Below are 21706 nucleotides of genomic sequence, written 5' to 3' on the forward strand. Positions count from 1 at the left end.
TCAATGTTTAGACTCTTAATGATAATATGTCTTGGAGAGTTTCTCCTTTGGTCCAGTCTGTTTGGAGTTCTGCTCACTTCTTGTATCTTGATGGGCCTTTCTTTTAAGAGACTGGGGAAGTTTTCTTCAATTATTTTGTTAAATAAGTTCTCCATGCATTTGGTCTGAGATTCTTCTCCTTCTGGTATTCCAATGATTCTGATATTAGGACATTTAAGTGTATCCCACAATTCCCTCATGTTCTGTTCACAGGAACTTTTGAACTTACTGAAATTTTTGAACTCTTGAACTGTTTCTTCCATCCTGTCTTCCAGATCAGAGTTTTTATCCTCCACTTTGCTGATTCTATTCTTGAGAGCCTCTAGAGAGTTTTGGACTTGTTCAATTAAGTTTTCATTTTCTACTACTTTCCTATGTATCACTTCCATCACTCTTTCCAGCTCCATTTTCACCTCATTTTCTGATTTTCTTGATGATTCTTGGAATTCATCCTTGCATTTCTTTATGTTTTCATTTAGTGTGGCCAGCTGATTTTTAAGGTCCTCTTTTTTTCACTCTCCCTCAACTCTCCTAACTGTCTTTGAATTCCTTCCAATGTCTTATCATATTGCTCTAGCTTAGTGATGGTAGCATCCACATGATTATCGGTCCTTTGTTGCTTTCCTGCAAGTTCTAGCAGTAGGTTGGTCAGGGTTGCATTGCTCATAGCTTCCACTTGATGTTCTGATCCTAAAAACTCTTCTATGTATTGGTTAGATGAAATCTTTGTTGGATTGGGTGATCTGTCTGGATTTTCTTGCATTTTTTTTTCATTTTGTTTCTTTTGTGCTGTGGTCTACCCATGACAGTGTATGGGCAGTTATGTGGGTGGACCAGCCTGGGATCCAGCACAATGGGAATCCAAGGCAGCCTGGGGCAGTTGCCAAATAGCCTGGGTTTTAGCTATCTCTTGCTAAAGCTGCCTATTTACTGCCTGACAGGGGTGCCAAAGTTGCCTGAATTCTCACCCAGTAATGCACCAAAGCTGCCAGCCTTTGAGCTTGGAGGGAGACTGAGGTAGCAATCCCTTAAGCTGCCAAAACTCTGGCTGGGAACACTGGGACCTGCAAACAGTCTGTCGTCCCCCGCCAAAGGGGAGTGGGGGATGTGCAGCGACAGTCAGTTAGGGGATGGCACCTGAGCTGGCCCTAGTGACTTGGTCTGGGCTTGTGTGGCCCTTGCTGTGGGTCTGAGCCCACTGCATGTGCAATTGTAGTGCAGAGGCAGCTGCAGCAGGCACGGGATCGGGGCACAGTGGAGGCTGGCCAGCGGACGCGTGATCAGAATACGGCAGCAGTGGGTCTGGTGGGGGCCCAATTGGAGCACAGAGGCAGTGGTCCCCATGGGTGTGTGAACGGAGCACAGTGTGGTGGGCCTGCGTGTGCAATTGGAGCACAATGGCGGAGGTCCCCATGGGTATGTGAACGGAGCACAGCAGTGGAGGTCCCCGTGGGTGTTTGATTGGGGCACAGCACAGCGGGCTGGTGGGCGCACCATTGGAGCACAGCCGCTTGGGGTGTGGGGCGTGGCAGCTGTATGGGGGGGTAGACCACCCACCCAAAAGTGGATCCGTAATTCCCTGTTTTTCCCCACTCTGTGCCCTCCCACTGGCAAGAAGACCCTAATAACCCTTAATTTCTTGCCTTTCTTTCCCTGGTATTTGCAGCGCAGCTAGGCGGTCACCATCTTGGCCAGAACCTTCTAATGTGATTTAAGAATTATTTGGGGAGGGTAAAGCAAGAGACTAAGACATTAATACTCAAGAGACAAAAGACTAGAAGCATTGTAGGTGGTCTTTGAAATCCTGATTAGCCAGGCAATTTCTACAAGGAGATTTGGCTGCTACAAGAAAGCTCCCTTTCAGGATTTCCCTTTTCATGAATAAGCACATGAAAACCATCAAAGAAGAAAGGGAATTATTGTCTTAAAAATTAGCTTTATTTGTGTTTCTATAATGAGTCACACAGATCTATTATCTTCACTCCTATACTACTTATGCAATAGGCAATCGTTCAGCAAATGAACAGTATACATTTGACTTTTCTGGGGACACATACATGAACTAATTGACTTCTAGATGTCCCATGACCTCATAGAAGAAATGAGCAATGTTCATGAAAAGAAATCAATATAGAAAGTTTTAGAAGTGAGTAAAGTTTTCTGCTTGGGAATGATTATTGCTTGGGGCAACGACAGCTGATAGAAATACAGGTATGCTGATAAATTAGGTCTTGTATTCTTTTCACATTCAGTCTACCTTGGCAGTCCCTTTCAGTTAGCTCTGGTTTGTGACAAGTTAATTTATAAGCATGTGTAAAAGCTTTATATCATCCTTCCACCAATATTTCAATCAAACCAATGCATAGATTTCTATCTTTTTAAAGATATTTGTAGAAAACTTTATAGCAAGTAATCACTACTCAATAGAAACATAATGGCAAAAGAATATTCTCCTTCCCCTCTGGAGCTTTGATATCAGAGTCTCAGAAATAAATTGGCTGGGTTAGAGAGATGGCTTAGTGATTCAGCACTTGCTTGTGAAGCCTAAGTACCCCGGTTCCAGGCTCGATTCCCCAGGATCCATGTTAGCCAGATGCACAAGGGGGCACATGCATCTGGAGTTCGTTTGCAGTGGCTGGAGGCCCTGGTGTGCCCATTCTTTCTTGCTCTCTCTCTCTCTCTCTCTCTCTCTCCCTCTTTCTCTGTCTGTCACTTTCAAATAAATAAGTAAACATAAAACAAAAAAATTCAAAAAAGAAATAAATTGGCTGTTGACAAATTAACAAGAAAAGGGACATGAAAATTGAATGTGTGCATAGGCATGTCTCCAGAAACTGACTACCCAATAATCTAATGAAATTTAGAATTTATGCATCTTATTCAATAAAGAGAGGGAAGTGGGTTTGTAGGCAATTTCAGAGGAAGAAGAATTGATTTTTAAGTGAGATAACTGGACTTAAAGACCACAGTGGATGGTAACAACATACATCTGGGCTCTGGATGTGATATTTGTGTTATTCAAGAATTTTAAGGGCACAAATCTAGGCACTGATGACTCCCACAAGCTAGGCCAGCCACTCATCCTCAATATGCTAATTAAATGAACATTTCATAACAAAAAGCAGAGACAGATTTGTTCAATGTGGCTCCCTTTCACAGATCCAAGGAAAGAGAATAATCACCATCACTCAGCAAAGAAAAATAAAAGAGCTACAAAAAGGAAAACAGGATCCAGCCCCAAGAAGGATACCCAGAGCTTGGACTGCTCTCTACACCTTTGGGCTGGAATTATATCAGCTCCCGAACACACTTTTGAGCTGGACCTCGGGATGTGCCCCCATTGACACCTCCTCCAGCCAGGCAGCTGGATACTTATGATACAAATTTAATAAGACACCTGAGTCTACGGGGGACATACATTCACCCATTTAATGTAATTAAAACCATTACATTCCACTCCTGGCTCCCAGACTTAACACTATATCACCATGTAAATTGTATTCAGTTCAATTTTAAAGGTCCCCATAGACTTTACCAACTGCAAGACTGTCCCTAACTGTGAGTCCTGTAAAATCAAAATAAGTTACATACATCTAACATATAATGGTACAGAGTAAATATTTCCATTGTTACAAGGCATAATAGGAGAGATTGGACCATTAGGTAAACATCAATAACCATTAGGTAAACCTCAAACATCTGCAATTCAATTCAACATCCACAGTGATTACAGTCTCTGGTTTTTAAATTTTATCCCACCAGCTGGGCTGAGGAGATGGAAAAAAAAATATCTGTCCTGAAACAATAGTGCTTCATGGTAGCTTTTACACAGTACGGGTATATCCAACACCTTCGGGTTTCCACCGTAAACCATGTCTTCACTAGCTTCTAACATAGGGACTTATCCCTGCTTTCCATGCCATATTTCAACAGTGGCTCCTGGAACCATGTTTGCTTTATGACCACTTATATGCATCTTTCGTGTTTTCAAAACCAATGTCAGGTGTGCAACAACACAACCATTTTGTTAATCCAGGGATGAAATAAATTATAACCTTGAAGAGCAGGTTTCTTCTTTTCAGGCATCTCTTTTCAAAAGAGTTCATATTCCTATCATTTGGTTTTACTGAGTAGAATTCACCTTAGGCATCTTCTTTCATCATTTCAAAGTAAAGCAGTTTGTCTATCCTTAATGATGGTAATCTGCTTAACAATAGCAGCTTCAGTAATCTAAAATCTGGCTCTGTGTCTAACTTTAAACTTGTTTGAATTCTTTCAATTTTAAAAAATAGGAAAATATAATTCACATGAACCAGCAGAAATAACTGTCAGACTCCATTTTATTTTGTTTGAATAAATAAAATATAGTATCCCTTCTATCTTTATCTTATGGAACACCTTGCAAAGAGTTGTACAGTTTAATAGTACTCTATCATGAAGCTATCTTATCTTGGGATTTTCTGTGTGGGAATTTTTTAATTACATCTTCAATCTCATTGCTTAAAATGGATTTTTTAAGTTATTGATGTCATCTATTTTATTTTTGGAAGTTTCTATTTGTGTAGAAATTTGTCAATTTCTCCTAAATTTCCCAGCTTTTTGAAGTATACAATTTCAGAATATTTTCTAGTAGTATTTTGGATTTCATTGGGATCTGTTGTAACAACCCCATCTTATCTCTGTTTTTTTTTTTTTTTTTGAATTTGGGTTTTCTTCCATTTCTTTCCATTATCTTGGCTAAGAGTTTATTGATTATTTGTATTTGATGAATAAAGCAACTCTTCATCTGTTAGTCCTTTCAGTTTCTATTTCATTAGTTTCTACAGTACTTTTTTATTATTTTTTTCCATGTACTGGGTTTTGGGTAAACTAGTTTTTCTGGAGCTTTGAGAATATTATTCTATTTATCTGAGAGCTCTCTAATTTCTTGATATATGCACTATAAACTTTCCTCTTGATACTGCCTTGGGTATATCCTGGGAATCTGATAGGTTGAATTGTCATTTTCATTTGTTTCTAGAAAGTATTTTTAATTTCTGCTTGATTTCATAAATAATTTATTGTTATATCAAAAGTGTATTTTTCAATCTCCAAGAATTTGTAGGGCATCTGTACTCTCTCAATTGGTTAATTTATACTTTTATTCTACTATAGCTTGGTAATACACAAGGGAATACTTCAATTATTTTTGTGTTTTTGTATTTGGTAAGGATTGTTTGGTAGCATACTATGTGATAAATTTTGGAAACTGTTCCATATGTTACTGAGAAGAATTTGAATTTCCTGTCTGTTAGGTCTAGTTGATCTATGGTGTGGATTAACTCTCAAGTTTGCTGATTTTTATTTAAGGCAGAGAGAGAGAGAGAGAGAGAGGGAGAGAGAGAGAGAGAATGAGGCAGATATAGAGAGAGAATGACACACCAGGGTCTTTTGCTGCTGAAAATGATGCACCATTTTTCCATCTGGCTTTACATGAGTTCTGGGAAATAGAACCTGGGTCATCAGGCATTGGAAGCAACTGCCTTTACCAACTGCGCAATCTCTCCAGGCCTTTTAAAATGATTTTTAGCTTAGATGACCTATCTAAATAAGAGAGTGGGGTGTTAAAGTCTTCCACTATTATTGCATCTGGACTTAAGAGTTTTCTATGATGTTAAGAGCCCCAATATTTGGTACATAAATATTTCAAACTTAATAATTTCTTGATGGATTATTCCCTTTATTAACATGATATATGACAAAAAGAGTTTTATTTTTTCTGAATCATTTTGGTTTGAAGACTATTTTGTCCAATGTAAGGTTGGCCATTCCTGCTTATTTGTAGCTTCCATTTCCTTGGTTTTTTGATTTTCACTCTTTATATTCAGTTAGTGAATATCTTTTCTATATAGATAGGTTTCTTAGTGGCAGAAAATGGTTGGGTCTTGGTTTTTAACCCAATCATTTAGTCTGCAGGTTTTTTATTGGTAAGTTGAAGCTATTTGCATTTAGGATTATAAAAACTTTTTGTTCCCTAATATTTTGGGGAGTGGTTCTCTAGATTAGTGAATTTCCATTTCCTTTTCCACTGGAAGTTTGATGATGAGTTAGTCTTAGTCAAATTTTTCCTGTTTCCTCTCTGTTCATCTGTTTCTTTAATGACATGTATCCCATTTTATGTTCTCACAGATAGGGCTGTCTTTCTTCTTTCCTATGAAGTGTTTTCCTTGATAATTTTCAGTAGAGCTGGCTTAGTTATCATAAATTATAATTGTTTGTGTTTGTCTTGAAAAATCCCTATTTTCCATCAGTTTTGAAAGACAACTGGGTATAGCATTCTTGGTTAGAGCTTAGAATCACTCCAATCTGGCTTCTAGAGTTGCTGATGAAAAGTATAAGGTTATTCTAAAATTCCATACTTTTGTGAGTTGGCACTTTTCTTTTATAGCTTTCAGTACCATTTCTTTGCTCTGGATTTCTCTCATGGTTACTATGATGTGCAGAGGTCCTACCAAAAATTATATCTACTTGAGTTCTATATGCCTTCTGTTTTGAGATATCAATTTCTTTTTCCTAGATTGGAAAATTTCTCTTACAATTTAATTGAACAGAGGAAAAGAATTCTTTTTGTATATATTTCAGCTCATTCTTCTAGCCCATGTATTCTGAGGTTTGGTCTCTTGAGTTTAATCCAAGAGTTCTTAGAAATATTATTTACTGTGGCTGTTTGATTCAGGTGTGCCCCATACACATTCAGGTGTGAATGCTAAGTTCCCAGCTGATGGAGATTTGGGAGTTAATGACTCTTGGAAGGGGTGTAATTTTAGGGTTGGGCTTATGGGTGTTATAGCCAGTTTCCCCATGCCAGTGTTTGGCACCCTCTCTTGTTTCTGTTGTCCAACATTGCGGGCCAGGAGGTGATGTCCATCCTCTGCTCATGCCATCATTTTCCTCTGCCAATGTGGAGCTTCCCCTTGAGCCTCTAAGCTAAAGTAAACCTCTTTTTCCAAAAGCTGCTCTTGGTTGGGTAATTTCTACCAGCAATATTTACCTGACTGCAACAATTAAATTCTTTATTATTTTCCTAATATGAGCCTGTATTATTGTCTCAGCTTTGTCCTCTTAACCTGATGATCACTTTTCTGCATAATGATGTCTGTTAGTATTATATTCTGATATTGTTATTTGATTGATCAATGCTTTGATTTCCATAATTTCTGTTTAATTATTTTACTGAATTTCAATTACCCTGCTAAATTTTCCTCCTTGTTTATGACATTTTCCTCCAATTTATTGAGTATTTCTTTCACTTTGGAGATTTTTCTTGTTGATATCTTAAATTCATTTCTGTTTAGGTCATTCATTTGCCTGCTTAAAAAGTCTGTGGGGTTGTTAATTGATTTTAGAAGTAGAACTGTAAATTCTTTCTCTGTCATTTCTGCTATTTCATCTTCAATTCCCATTATGGAGGCATTGAAAGTTTGGAGATATGTTGTAATGGTTTATTGTCCCTTGCTTTTAGTTGTTGTGACTTGGACATTTGTGGAAATAGATGTTTTACTCCTTCTTTTATTTGTCCTGCTCTTTTCCCCTCCAGTCTATTTGTTGCTGTTGTTTTCCATCTTGTGTAATTCTGTTAGTTTCATTGGGAACTATGTATCTATGAGGGTTTTAGGAGGCAGACTGTGTTTAGTCCCACAGATTTTATGGTAGGTTTTATTTTCTCAGCTGAATGGAACCTTTTCTGTTACTGGTCTAAAACCTTTGCATAATATCAACTTAATATATAAGAATCTGGTTATTAATATCACAACATAATGTTAGAGTGGCTTGACTACTAGTGTTTAAACATCTGTATTAATAAACAACAACAATAGCAATATTAATATAAGGTAAGGAAAGTGTAAAATCAATCATGAGGGCTAACAAGAAAATGAGTGAATGAGAAGAGCCAGGCAATGGAAGTAGAAAAGAAAAAAGCAACAAAAACGATAAGACAAATGAGTAATCCAACAGAGAAATATTTAAATAAAAAAGACAAAAGAGAGGGAATAATGGTCCAGCATACCAGCAACAAAAACAGACTCAGCAAATCAACAGGAAATAACACCTGAATCTGGGGAAAGGTGAATAGTGGGCAGAGTCAGGGCATGCTGGATCTGTGCCACAGCTGATGGGGAATCTCCTTTACCCAGGAAGCAATGAAAGGTAGTACATACTCAGCGTCTCCAGAATCAAGGTGTAGAGAGAGTTAGGTAGACACAGGACCTGCTGGATTCTAGGCACAGTGAATAGTGCTATAGGTACAGGGCCTCCATGTCAAAGGGTGCAACTAATGTTTGAGTGGGCTTAGGACCTCCTTTACCCCATGTACTGGAGGAGATAGTTTTAATATTTTTAAAGGACATTCTGTTTATTTATTTATTTGAGAGCATCAGACAGACACAGAGAGAAAATGGCAGATAGATAGAGAGAGAGAGAAAAAGAGAGAGAGAGAGAGAGCGAGCTAGGGCCTCCAGCCACTGCAGATGAACTCCAGATGCATATGCCCCCTTGTGCATCTGGCTTACATGTGTACCAGGGAATTGAGCCTCAAACCAGGGTCCTTAGGCTTCACAGGCAAGTGTTTGACCGCTAAACCATCACTCCAGCCCATGGAGGAAATAGCTTCGATTCAGACCCTTGTGAACCCATACATAGGGAACAGTGTGGAAGTGTTGGTACAGGGCCTCCTTTAGTCAGGATTCATCAAGCAGTAGTACAGGAACAGAGCCTCCTAGTCATAGGGTGTAGTGAATGGTGAGGTAGGCACAGGTCCTCCTTTATCAGACAAACATGGAAAGGGGGTCAAGTGCAGAGCCTTCTAGACACAGGGTGCAACAAATTGTGGTGTATGTGTGAGGCCTCCTTTATCTAGGGCTTATTGAGAGATGGGACAATCTCAGGACATTTTGATTTTAAGGTGTGGTGAACAGTGAACTTCTTTTACTAAGGATTCAGCAAGCTCTGGCACAGGTGCAGAGCCTCTTAAGCATGTGGTGCTGAGAATATTGTCACCAGTGTAAAACTTCTTATGCAGCAAGAGGTGGTACAGGTGCAGGGCCTCCTTGTCTGGGACACAGTGTTAGATGGCTTGGGCACAGACCCTCATACTCATGGGACAAGGTGAATGGTAGCACAGGTACAGTGCCTCCATTGTCAGAGGCATGTGGAGAGGTTGTGCATGTGCATAGACTCCTGGTCCCAGGAACAGGGTTATATGGCTCTGGTGCAGACCCTTCTACTCACAGGGCATGGTGAATGGTGACATGCATCAGTGCCTTCATTACCAGGGGCATGTGTTGGGGTAGTGCAGGCACAGAGCCTTGTATTAGTGGGAGCAGTACATGGTTGTATGAGTGTGGAGCCTGCTGGAACCAGGGAACAGTGAGAGGCAGTGCCAGTGCAAGACTTCCTAAACCCAGAATTCCTTCTTTATGGACTTAGTAAACACTGGTGCACACACAGTCTCCTAATCACTTCACCAGCTTCAGCCAACAGAAGCATGTGCAAGTGTCTACCTAGGTCACAGGGTGTGGTAGTTTGAATAGATAGCCTCCAATATATTCATTGTTTTATTAGATTTCAGTTTGGATCTGCAGCCACCTGGCTGGAGGTGGTGTCACTGGGCTGATATTAAAATGTGGTAATGGGTTTGAAAGTCCAATCTAAAGATACACAAATATGAAAAGTGTCTAGTTCTGCCTATAGTTCCTGAAGTGTGCTGTATGGCTTTCTCTCTCTCTGCTCTCTGTCTGATCCTTTAAGAGAGGGCTGACTTCTTCTACCATTATGGAACTTCCCCTTGATCTGTAAGCTTCAATAAATCCCTTCCTCCATAACTGTGTCTGGTCTGGAAGTTCATCTAGTGAACTTGAAGCTGTCTACTACACATGGAGAAGTTCACAGGCACAGGTTCTAGAGGAGCTGAGGTGTGGAAAGTGGTGACAGGCACAGAGCATCCTACTCAAGGGGTTCAGGTAATGGTGGCATAGGCTAGTCACAGGCCTGATTATCCAGAAGTACAACCAACAGTGGACCAATTCAGGGTCCCCTATATCCAGCACATGGTGAGACATGGTACAGGAACAGTGCCTGCTGGACCTGAGGTGCATCAAACATGGGCCAAGTTCTGTTTAAGGGTACTTTGTTACAGTAGTCTGAGTGTACTAACACATTGACAAAAAGGAATAAAGCCAAAGCTATAGAGTTATAGCTAAGCACCTTTATGGGAGTAGAGTAATAATAATAATAATGGCCCAAGAAAATGTTGTGAGGTTTGACATGTGTCCTTTAAAATGTTATACTAGGTGATATATGGGGAAACCTGTAAAAACTAATGTATATGTACTTGGCTATTCACCTATGTGAGGGTAGAACTACTGGCACCTGGATGGGGATAGTTATATATGCCTAGAGGATGCCTAAAAGTCTCTCAAAGATAAATGTGCTAGTTAATGATCTATACAATGTACTGCTTAACATTCAAATTCTCTTAGAGGTAACTTGTGCTGGTTCATTACTTTGTTTACAGATCTATACATTGATTTACACCTGGTTTAGTCATGTACACAGTCTAGTTAGTTGTGACTAGTGGAATAGAAAAGATTGTCCAGTGACTTACATCTTCTCTTCATGACATAAATACAAAATCCATCCTTTACTTTTGAGGACTCTGAGGACTAGCTGCTCCTAGACATAACTAAATTTTCCAATAATCAACCATAAATTCTTTCTCTTGGCTGAATTTACCCTTTTTAAACCCTTATATGTATAGTATTTTATGTGATTTCAGTTGTTTTAGTCTGATTGTTATATGTATGATCCCTGGATTCAAGACTGAAGCCTCAGGGCCCCACTTAAAATTTTCCTTACACTACAAATTGAAAAGAAAATGACAAAGCATTTTTTCTTTGGAGCAATTTTAAGGTTAAGATTAGAGGTCCTAAAAAATGCCATGGAATTCTAGACCTTAGTTCTGGGTGTAAATGGAAGAAAGTTGAGGTATATCCTAAGTATCACATAAAATAACTAAGTCGCCAGATTACCTATGTTGGGGTGGGGAAAGGGTTCAATGGGCTTAGAAAACAAGCAGGGGTTGCTATCCTAATATGAGACAGGGCAGACTTTAGTCCGACATTAGTCAAGAAAGATAAGGAAGGTCACTTTATATTGATTAAGGGCACACTACAACAGGAGGACATTACAATCCTAAACATATATGCACCTAACATGGGGGCTCCCAAATTCGTCAAACAAACACTATTAGAACTAAGGTCACAGATAACACCAAACACAGTGGTGGTGGATGACTTTGACACCCCACTCTCATCAATTGACATGTCATCCCGGGAAAGAATAAACAGAGAGGCATCTGGACTAAATGACGTCATAGAAGGAATGGACTTAACAGATATATACAGGACATTTCATCCAAAGGCTGCAGAATATACATTGTTTTCAGCGGCACATGGAACATTCTCTAAAATAGACCATATATTAGGACACAAAGCAAATCTTAACAAATTCAGGAAAATTGAAATAATTCCTTGCATTTTCTCTGACCACAATGGGATTAAACTACAAATCAGTAGCAAGAAAGGCTATAGAGCATACACAAAATCATGGAAACTAAACAATACACTACTAAATGATGAATGGGTCAATGAAGAAATCAAAAAGGAAATCAAAAAATTTATAGAGTCAAATGATAATAAGAACACAACATACCAAAATCTCTGGGACACAATGAAGGCAGTTCTAAGAGGTAAATTTATAGCCTTGAGTCCCTATATTAAGAAATTAGAAAGGTCGCAAGTAAACGACCTAATGCTTTGCCTTAAAGCCTTGGAAAAAGAAGAACAAGGCAAACCAAAAATCAGTAGATGGGAAGAAATAATAAAGATTAGTGCAGAAATTAATGAAATAGAAACAAAAGAACAATCCAAACAATTAATGAAACAAAGAGTTGGTTCTTTGAAAGGATAAACAAGATTGATAAACCCTTAGCAAATCTGACCAAAAGAAAGAGAGAAGAGACACAAATTAATAAAATCAGAGATGAACAAGGTAACATCACAACAGATTCCAGAGAAATTCAAAAAATCATAGGGACATACTATAAAAGCATATACTCCACAAAGTATGAAAATCTGAAAGAAATGGATGATTTCCTTGATCTATATGACCTACCTAAATTGAATCAAAATGAGATTAATCACTTAAATAGACCTATAACAAACATGGAGATCCGAACAGTTATCAATAATCTCCCAACTAATAAAAGCTCAGGCCCGGATGGATTCACTGCTGAATTTGACCAGACTTTTAAGGAAGAGCTAACAGCATTGCTTCTTAAGCTTTTCCAGGAAATAGAAAAAGAAGGAATTCTACCAAACTCCTTCTATGAGGCCAGCATCACCCTGATACCAAAACCAGGCAAAGATAGAACAAAAAAAGAAAATTACAGACCAATCTCCCTCATGAACATAGATGCAAAAATTCTCAACAAAATATTGGCAAACAGAATACAAGAGTATATCAAAGAGATCATTCCCCCTGACCAAGTAGGCTTTCTCCCAGACATGCAGGGATGGTTCAACATACGCAAATCTATAAATGTAATACATTACATAAACGGGTTGAAGGACAAAAATCACATGATCATCTCATTAGACACAGAGAAAGCATTTGACAAAATCCAACATCCCTTCATAATAAAAGTCCTACAGAGACTGGGAATAGAAGGAACAAATCTCAATATAATAAAGGCTATTTATGACAAGCCTACAGCCAACATATTACTAAATGGGGAAAAACTGGAAGCTTTTCCACTAAAATCAGGAACAGGACAAGGGTGTCCACTGTCCCCACTTTTATTTAATATAGCTTTGGAAGTCTTAGCCATAGCAATAAGGCAAGAGACACACATAAAAGGGGTACAAATTGGAAAGGAAGAAATCAAGTTATCATTATTTGCAGATGACATGATTCTATACATAAAGGACCCTAAAGACTCTACTAGCAAGCTGTTAGAGCTGATCAAAACCTACATCAATGTAGCAGGATACAAAATAAATACACAGAAATCAGTAGCCTTCATATATGCTAACAACAAACACACAGAGGATGAAATCAGAGAATCACTCCCATTCACAATTGCATCAAAAAAAAATAAAGTACCTTGGAATAAATCTAACCAAGGAAGTAAATAATCTCTACACTAGAAAGTGGAGAAACATCCCTTGTTCCTAGATTGGAAGAATCAATATTGTGAAAATGGCAATCTTACCTAAAGCAATCTACACATTTAATGCAATCCCTATCAAAATTCCAAAGGCTTTCTTCATGGAAATAGACAAAACAATCCAAAAATTCATTTGGAATCACCAAAAACCTCGAATATCTAAAATAATACTGAGCAACAAAAAAGAGGCTGGTGGTATCACCATACCTGATTTTAACCTATACTACAGAGCCATAGTAACAAAAACAGCATGGTACTGGCACCAAAAGAGACATGTATATCAGTGGAACTGAATAGAGGACCCAAATGTAAGCCCAAGTAGCTATAGCACCTGATATTTGATAAAAATGCCAAAAATACCCATTGGAGAAGAGACAGCCTCTTCAGCAAATGGTGTTTTGAAAACTGGATATATATCTTCAGAAGGATGAAAATAGATTCTTCTCTTTCGCCATGCACAAGAATTAAGTCCAAATGGATTAAAGACCTTAACATCAGACCAGAAACTCTGAAATTGCTAGAGGAAAAAGTAGGGGAAACCCTTCAACATATTGGTCTTGGCAAAGACTTTCTGAGTACAACCCCAACTGCTCAGGCAATAAAACCACAGATTAACCACCGGGACCTAATGAAATTACAAAGATTTTGCACCACAAAGGACACTGTAAATGCAAAGAGGCACCCTACAGAATGGGAAAAAATCTTCGCCAGCTATATATCTGATAAAGGATTAATATGTAGGATATACAAAGAACTCAAAAAGTTAAATAATAAGGAATCAAACAAGCCAATCAAAAAATGGGCTATGGAGCTAAATAGAGAGTTCTCAAAGGAAGAAATACGAATGGCATATAAGCATCTAAAAAAATGTTGTATGTCACTAGTCATTAGGGAAATGCAGATTAAAACTACATTGAGATTCCATCTCACTCCTGTTAGATTGGCCACCATCATGAAAACAAATGATCATAAATGTTGGTGGGGATGTGGAAAAAAAGGAACCCTTCTGCACTGCTGGTGGGAATGCAATCTGGTCCAGCCATTGTGGAAAACAGTGTGGAGGTTCCTAAAACAGCTAGAGATTGATCTACCATATAACCCAGCTATAGCACTCCTAGGCATATATCCAAAGGACTCATCTCATTTCCTTAGAACTACATGCTCAACCATGTTTATTGCTGCTCAAGTTATAATAGCTGGGAAATGGAACCAGCCTAGATGTCCCTCAACAGATGAGTGGATAATGAAGATGTGGCACATTTATACAATGGAGTTCTACTCAGTGGTAAAGAAAAATGAAGTTATGAAATTTGCATAAAAATGGATGGACCTGGAAAGTATTATACTAAGTGAGGTAACCCAGACCCAGAAAGCCAAGCACCACATGTTCTCTCTCATATGTGGATCCTAGCTACAGATGACTGGGCTTCTGCGTGGGAATGAAAATACTTAGTAGCAGAGGCCAGTAAGTTAAAAAGGAGACATAAAGGATAGAGAAAGGAAGGGAGGAGGATACTTAATAGGTTGATATTGTATATATATAATTATAATGATTGTAATGGGGAGGTAATATGATGGAGAATGGAATTTCAAAGGGGAAAGTGTGGGGGTGGGGAGGGAGGGAATTACCATGGGATATATTTTATAATCATGGAAAATGTTAATAAAAATTTTTAAAAAAAGACATAACATTTACCCTCTCATCTCATCACCGAGGCATTGGAAACCATGTGGGTTCTGGGACTTCCTCCAACACCTGGTAAAAATGAAGCACCATTATTCTTCCACACAGAACTGGAATTGGGGAAACCCAAATGAAGGGTTAGGACATATACTGTCCAATAGTATCAAGGCTACCTGCCCATTGGTGTCAATGGAAATTATGTGGAAAGCAGAAAATAGAAACAGAATTTACTAAAAGATACTGAAACCTGCCATTTCAGACTTCAGTTTCCATTTGTATCATTTTTCATAAAACTTTTGAGGCAAAAGCCACAGATATAGTGGTAGAGCACTTACCTAGAATTCACAAGTTACAGAGCTCAATCCCCAAGTACTAAAAGGAACAAAGGAATGAAGGAAAGGATGGAAGGAGAAAGGAGTGAGGGAGAGACAGAGGGAGGGAGTTTTGGGGTCAGACACCTGTTCAACTACATACATTGGACTATTAATAAAGTAAGGTGTGTCCACCTAATAACTGATGATTACTAATATATCTCAGTCTTCTTCAAGGATGAAGGTAAAAAGAGTATCTGGGGCATCTTACTTCCAGCTTTTACAGTGTCATGATGGAGACACACCAAAAGGCAAATGAAAGTCTCTAGTCACTGCCTCAAACTTGAAGCTACCTTAGATTCCAGAACAGCTTAATTTCACAGACAAATGTGTAATCTATGATACGTTCACCACGAAACAAAAGCAATCATTTCATGAAACCATATTACTTTCTCAAGCAATAAGGTGTTCTTTAGGATGTCTTGCAGAGCAAGGCCATTACTGTTTACTTATACATACATCTTATTCTTTCCTTCATTCCTGAGGATGGGTTGAAAAGTTCACTTTCCATCTTCCTAACATAGCTGCATTAATTAAAATCTTTTCCTGCCCTTTCACCTTTACATCCATTTGCATTATTTGGGGCATGTGGCTGGGATGGACATACTGCAATCCACTGAATTGGACCTCTGTTTAGGACCTGATTTAGTTCAATTAAGGTACTAAACACATTGTTAGCAATCTAAGCCAGAGGGGATATGGTGGAAGCCTAGCAGGAAGCTGAATTTCCCACTCCTTCCAGCAATAACACAGAGCTCCCCCTTCTTTCAGTGTTAATCAAGACTCAGTGATGAAACTAACATTAAATAGGTGTCAATCTTTCTTCCCCTCCAAAATGTCAGAAGAGGCTAGCTAGAATAGAAGGTCTAAATAATTTCTAGATTATTTTTACTCAGCTTATAACTTTCAAAAATTTAAATACATAAATTAAAAAATAAGAAAATGGAACCTAAAGGCCCATGTCAGGGTAGGTTATGGGTTACACATTCTTGGTTGGCTTTACCATACTCAATTAATCTGTATTTGGGGATTGACTATTGTTGCCTTTGATGCTTTCAAATCCATAGGGCCTTTGTCTTGTTCTTCTATCATTATTGGGAGAAGGGTTTGATTCAGACCCAGGCTGAACTGGAATGCATTACAGAACAGAAATTTCAACCTCCCAGCTGACAGAATTAAGGGGGTAAAGCAACACACACCCTTAGGAATTTTTACTTTATAAGGTTGTTTGTTTCAATCCCCACAATTGCTTAATCTGTGTTGGTCCTCTGTGCTGGTCTTTATTGAATGTGTATATTACTCAGTTGAATTTAGGAATTTGCCAGTAAATTGCTCCACCAAGGCCACTGGAATACTTGAACAGCAGGTAAAATCAATGCCTAGGATGTACTGAAATTGTACTGGAGTACAAGAGCTACACTTGACACATTAAACTCCTGCAGAGACATAAAGTTGGATTTCTAAATCTAAAACACCACAGATTATTAGAAAAGCCAAGCATCAAATCAACTCAGGATGCAAAAATTACAGCATTATAATTAATAATAATAGAATCTATAATTATAATAAAAGAAACACAAAGCATCAAGATAATATAATCCCACCAAAAATTATAAATCCATCAGAAATGGCCCCCAGTGAGATTGTTTGAGATGAAATGCCTGACAAAGATGTAAAAATGATTTTATCTCTACTCAAAGAAATAAAAGAAGGAATCAAAGAAATTAAAGAAGAAAAGAAACTCCTGCAAGCATTCCAAGAGAGCACAGGAAACCAACTTAATGAAATAAGGAGGTCATTACAGGACTTAAGTAAGGAAACAGAAATGCTGAAGAAAAAACAGGCTAAAATAGTAGCACTAAAAAACACAGTGGAATAAAAAACTGTGGAAAGTCTTGCCAGTAGAATGGCTGAAGGAGAGAAAAGAATATCTAAAATAGAAAACCAGATGGTAAATATAATGCAGTCCAGCAAAGAGAAAGACAGGAAGGCATGAATGGAATTTCAAGATATCTGGGACACTATGAAAAGATTAAATATTAAGTATTCAGGGTAAAGCAGAAGAATAGTTTCAATCCAGAGTCATTTTCAACAAAATCATAGAAGAAAAAATTCCCCAAATTGGGATAGAAATGTCAATGCAGTTATAAGAAACATTTAGAACACCAAACAGACAAAACCTGGAAAGAGCCTCTCCTCAGCATATTACAATTAAGTTACTAAACACACAAAGGAAAGAAAATATATTGAAAGCAATTCGATAGAAAAAGCAAGTCACCTATAAAGGCAAGCCCATCAGTATCATAGCAGATTATTGAACACAAACTTTAAAAGCCAGAAGGGCTTGGAATGATGTATTCCAAGTCCTGAAAGATAAAAACAGTCAACCAAGATTTCTTTATCCTGCAAATCTATCTATCCAAATTGATGGAAAAATAATGACGTTCCACAGAAAAAAATAAAATAAAAAGACCTAAAAGAACTTATCACAACTAAACCAGATCTACAGAAAATATGTGAAGGAATTATTCAGGCTAAAGAGAAAGCACGCACATGAGAAAACAGGAAAAAATAAACCACAGTCAAATAACAGTTAAAACAAGAGAATAAAGGGAAATCAAGAATCACTACAAAACAAGAAGAATGGCAAGAATAAACACATACCTCTCAATAACAATTCTTAATATCAATGGCCTCAATGCGCCAACCAAAATACGCAGGCTTGCAAACTGGATTAAAGGCAGGATCCCTCCAGGGAACTCATCTCTTAATAAAAGATAGACAATGTCTTAGAGTAAAAGAATGGAAATGGTATTTCAAGTAAAGCAGCCTAGGAAACAAGCTGTGGTTGATATCCTAATATATGACATGATAGACTTCAAACCAACATTAGTGAGTCAGGATAAGTAATGTCACTTTATGCTGATTAAAGAAACACTCCAATAGGAGGGCATTACAATCATAAATGTATATGCATCTAACATGGGAGTTCCCAACTTCATCAAACAAACACTATTAGAATTAAGGTCATAGATAACACCAAACACAGTTATAGTGAGTAACTTCCATACCCCACTCTCATTACTTGATAGGTCATTCCAGCAAAAATAAACAGAAAGACATCTGATTTAACTGGCATCATGGAACAAATGGACCTAACAGATATCTACAGAATATTCCATCCAATGCTGTAGAATATACATTCTTCTCAGCAGCACATGGAAATTCTCTAAAATAGACACTATACTAGGACAAAAGGCAAACCTCAACAAATACAGGAAAATTGAAAAAATCCCTTGTATGCTATCCAACCACAGTGGGATCCTCCAAGGATCAGGGTCCATTGCAGAGGTGGTGGAAAGAATGTAAGAGCCAAAGGAAGGGTACCACTCCTTACAATGCAATTGTCCAGACATAAATTGTCCTTAATATCCATGACTTTGCAGTGCTAGCAATACCTTCACAAGACCTTCATTACAGGTTAAAAAGACAATGAAATAAAAATAAAAAAGAGACTAATAGAGAGAGGGAGGGGATATGATGGAGAGCGGAGTTGTGAAGGGAAAAGTGGGGGATAGGAGGGAATGATCATGGTTTACTGTCTGTATGAATGGAAGCAATAATTGTTTAAAGAGTTAGTATAAAGTGCTAACAATCAAGACAATGTGGTACTGGTAAAAAGAGATATGAGTAAGTAGAATAAAACAGAGAACATAGAAATGGCTTCTATGCATGTATAATCAACTGATTTTTTTTTCCTGCAAAATTGATCATGTAATCAAGTAAAGGAAGGAGAACCTTTTCCACAAATAGGAGAAACTTGATTCCATTAGCTAGATAAGAGATTTGCCTAGCTGAAAACTTAAATTATGCAACATGTAACTACTAAGCTAAAACAGATAATGAGCAGAAATATAAATTACAAATTCTTATGGAATAATATTTGGGATATAATACTAGATAAGATGTTTTTAGTCTCAGGAACAAATATATGATAGAAAGAAATTAAAAGCTGATATAGTGTACCTTATCAGCACTAAAATCTTCTCAGTGAGAGACCATGTGAAAAAGATGAAAGATCAGTCTTACAAACTGGGAGAAAATATTTGAAAAACACATATCTAATAAAGATCTATTATATAGAATAAAAAACCTCACCAAAACCCAAAACCAACTTTAAAACGCAAGCAAAAGAATTAAAATATAAGGGAAAAGTGAAAAAAATACCAATGAGATTTTTATAGGGAAAATAAAGCCATTAAGCAGGGAAATGCATTAATACAGGAATAAAATATTATTATATATGTATAAGAATGGTTAAAATAAAAATGCTGTTCTTATGATTTATTTTTAAGTGTCATCTGGGTTAAGGAATAATCAAAAATACAGAAAGCTATTATTTTGGGGTATGTCAATGATGGTAGTTTCATTTCACTTCAGCTTTTTTAAAACAAGGTCTTTCTGTCTAGCCTAGGCTACCCTTGAACTTGAAGTATTCCTGAGGTACTCCTGTGTTACAGGTATAGTCCTTCATACAGATTTTGAGCATGATTCCAGAAGAGTCTCACATTTGAATAAATGTAAGGAAAGAAGTGTAAGGATGATCAACCCTCAATCAACATAGGTTTTCCATCCAGTTAGCCAAGTTCTCAGAAAAATAGGAAGAGGAAACAAAAAATGATTCTGTGTTCTAGAGCTAAGACAATTTTCTTGTCTCTCTATTGGACACCAGAATTCCAATTTCTCCAGATTTTGGATGCCAGTACATACACAAGCACCACTTAGAGTTATTAGGCCTTCAGCCTCTGACTAAGAACTACAGTATTGGTGTGCTTGGCTCTAAGGTATGGATATGGATGAAGCCATGCTACCAACTTCACTGGTCTTTGAGCTAGCATATGGCATATTATGACCCTTGTCAACCTCTATAATTATGTAAGCTAACTTCCCAAACAAATCCCCTTTAATTAAATGAAACAGGGCACTTATCACAAAGTTATAAGGGCTTGGACATGAATTATCCAAATATTTTTTTCATAATATTCAGGAACTAGAATGGTCACAGATATTCTTCAGCAGATGAATGGTTTTTCTGTGACATATTTGTGGTCAACAATATAAAGGAAGAAAGAGAGAACTTCCAGGTAAAATGGCATAAAAGAAGTTGTCTATGTGTGTGCTGGTGAATGATTCAGAATAAGAAAAAATGGTTTTATATATGTATGTGTCTATATATACATATGTATATATATGTATATGTATATATATATATGTATGTATGTATATATATATATGTGTGTGTGTGTGTGTGTGTGTGTGTGTGTGTGTATGTGTGTGTATACATGTATATGTATATGTATGGGCAGAAATAGATGAAAAGTTGGAAATCCACAGAAGAAGTGAAGGGACACTGAGAAAAGAACAGAACAAAGACATGATGCAGAAAAGCTGAAACACAGCCTCAGCTGTGTAGTTGCCTGCAGGTGCAAAGTGGCTCAGATGCTGCTCCTGAAATTAAGGAAGCCATATGAAAGCTAGGCAGTCCTACTCTGAGAACAAACCTTCACAAGTCTCAAATCCATTTGTAGGTCTTGGTGAGACACTGATTCCTCTGGCTGACAGGTTAAAGCAATGAAATCTCTTTTATTTTTCCACAATATATGGCTTACATGGCATAGGCCAGCTTCTATCCTCAGAATTTAATGTTAACAAATGAGCTACTCTGAGGAACTGAGAGCAGCGAATATCTTCAGGTCAGGAATCCTCAGTTTGTCCTGCTATAGGTCCAAGATAAGAGAAATCACAGAGCAACAATTATGGAGAGCAGGAGCTGAACACTGCTGATTAGCTGAGGATTCAGGAAGCAGGAGGCTGGCTCATGCTGAAAAGTATATAAAAAGATACATCCCTGCCCTGAACAGCTGGAACCAGATCTCATCAACTGAGAATTACCCTGGAGATGCATAGCTCTAAGCTTGACATTATTGTTTAGGTCAAATTCTGGAGCCTCCTATCTGGCTTTCACTGCTGTAGAGACCAAGATCTCTGAAGTTCCAGGAATCTACATGATACCACAGGGACGTACATGCTACCTTCCAGCAGAGTGATTAATACTCAAGAGGTCTTGAAAGCACAACGGCACATCCTATGTCTGTACTGAACTTGTTATGATTTCTTCTCACAACTACAATGCACATGGGACACAATCTCCAACCAAACCATTAACCACCCGGGGTGGTTGTACCAGTGGGCTGCAATTGATTTTAAGAGCATTTCTATACTGTTTATGGTTTGATGTTGTTGGTGCTATAGCAGTTTGATTCTTCCTCACTGAGTGGTACTGGATAT

Source organism: Jaculus jaculus, chromosome X (genome assembly GCF_020740685.1).
Source record: "Jaculus jaculus isolate mJacJac1 chromosome X, mJacJac1.mat.Y.cur, whole genome shotgun sequence".
In the NCBI taxonomy this organism is placed as follows: Eukaryota; Metazoa; Chordata; class Mammalia; order Rodentia; family Dipodidae; genus Jaculus; species Jaculus jaculus.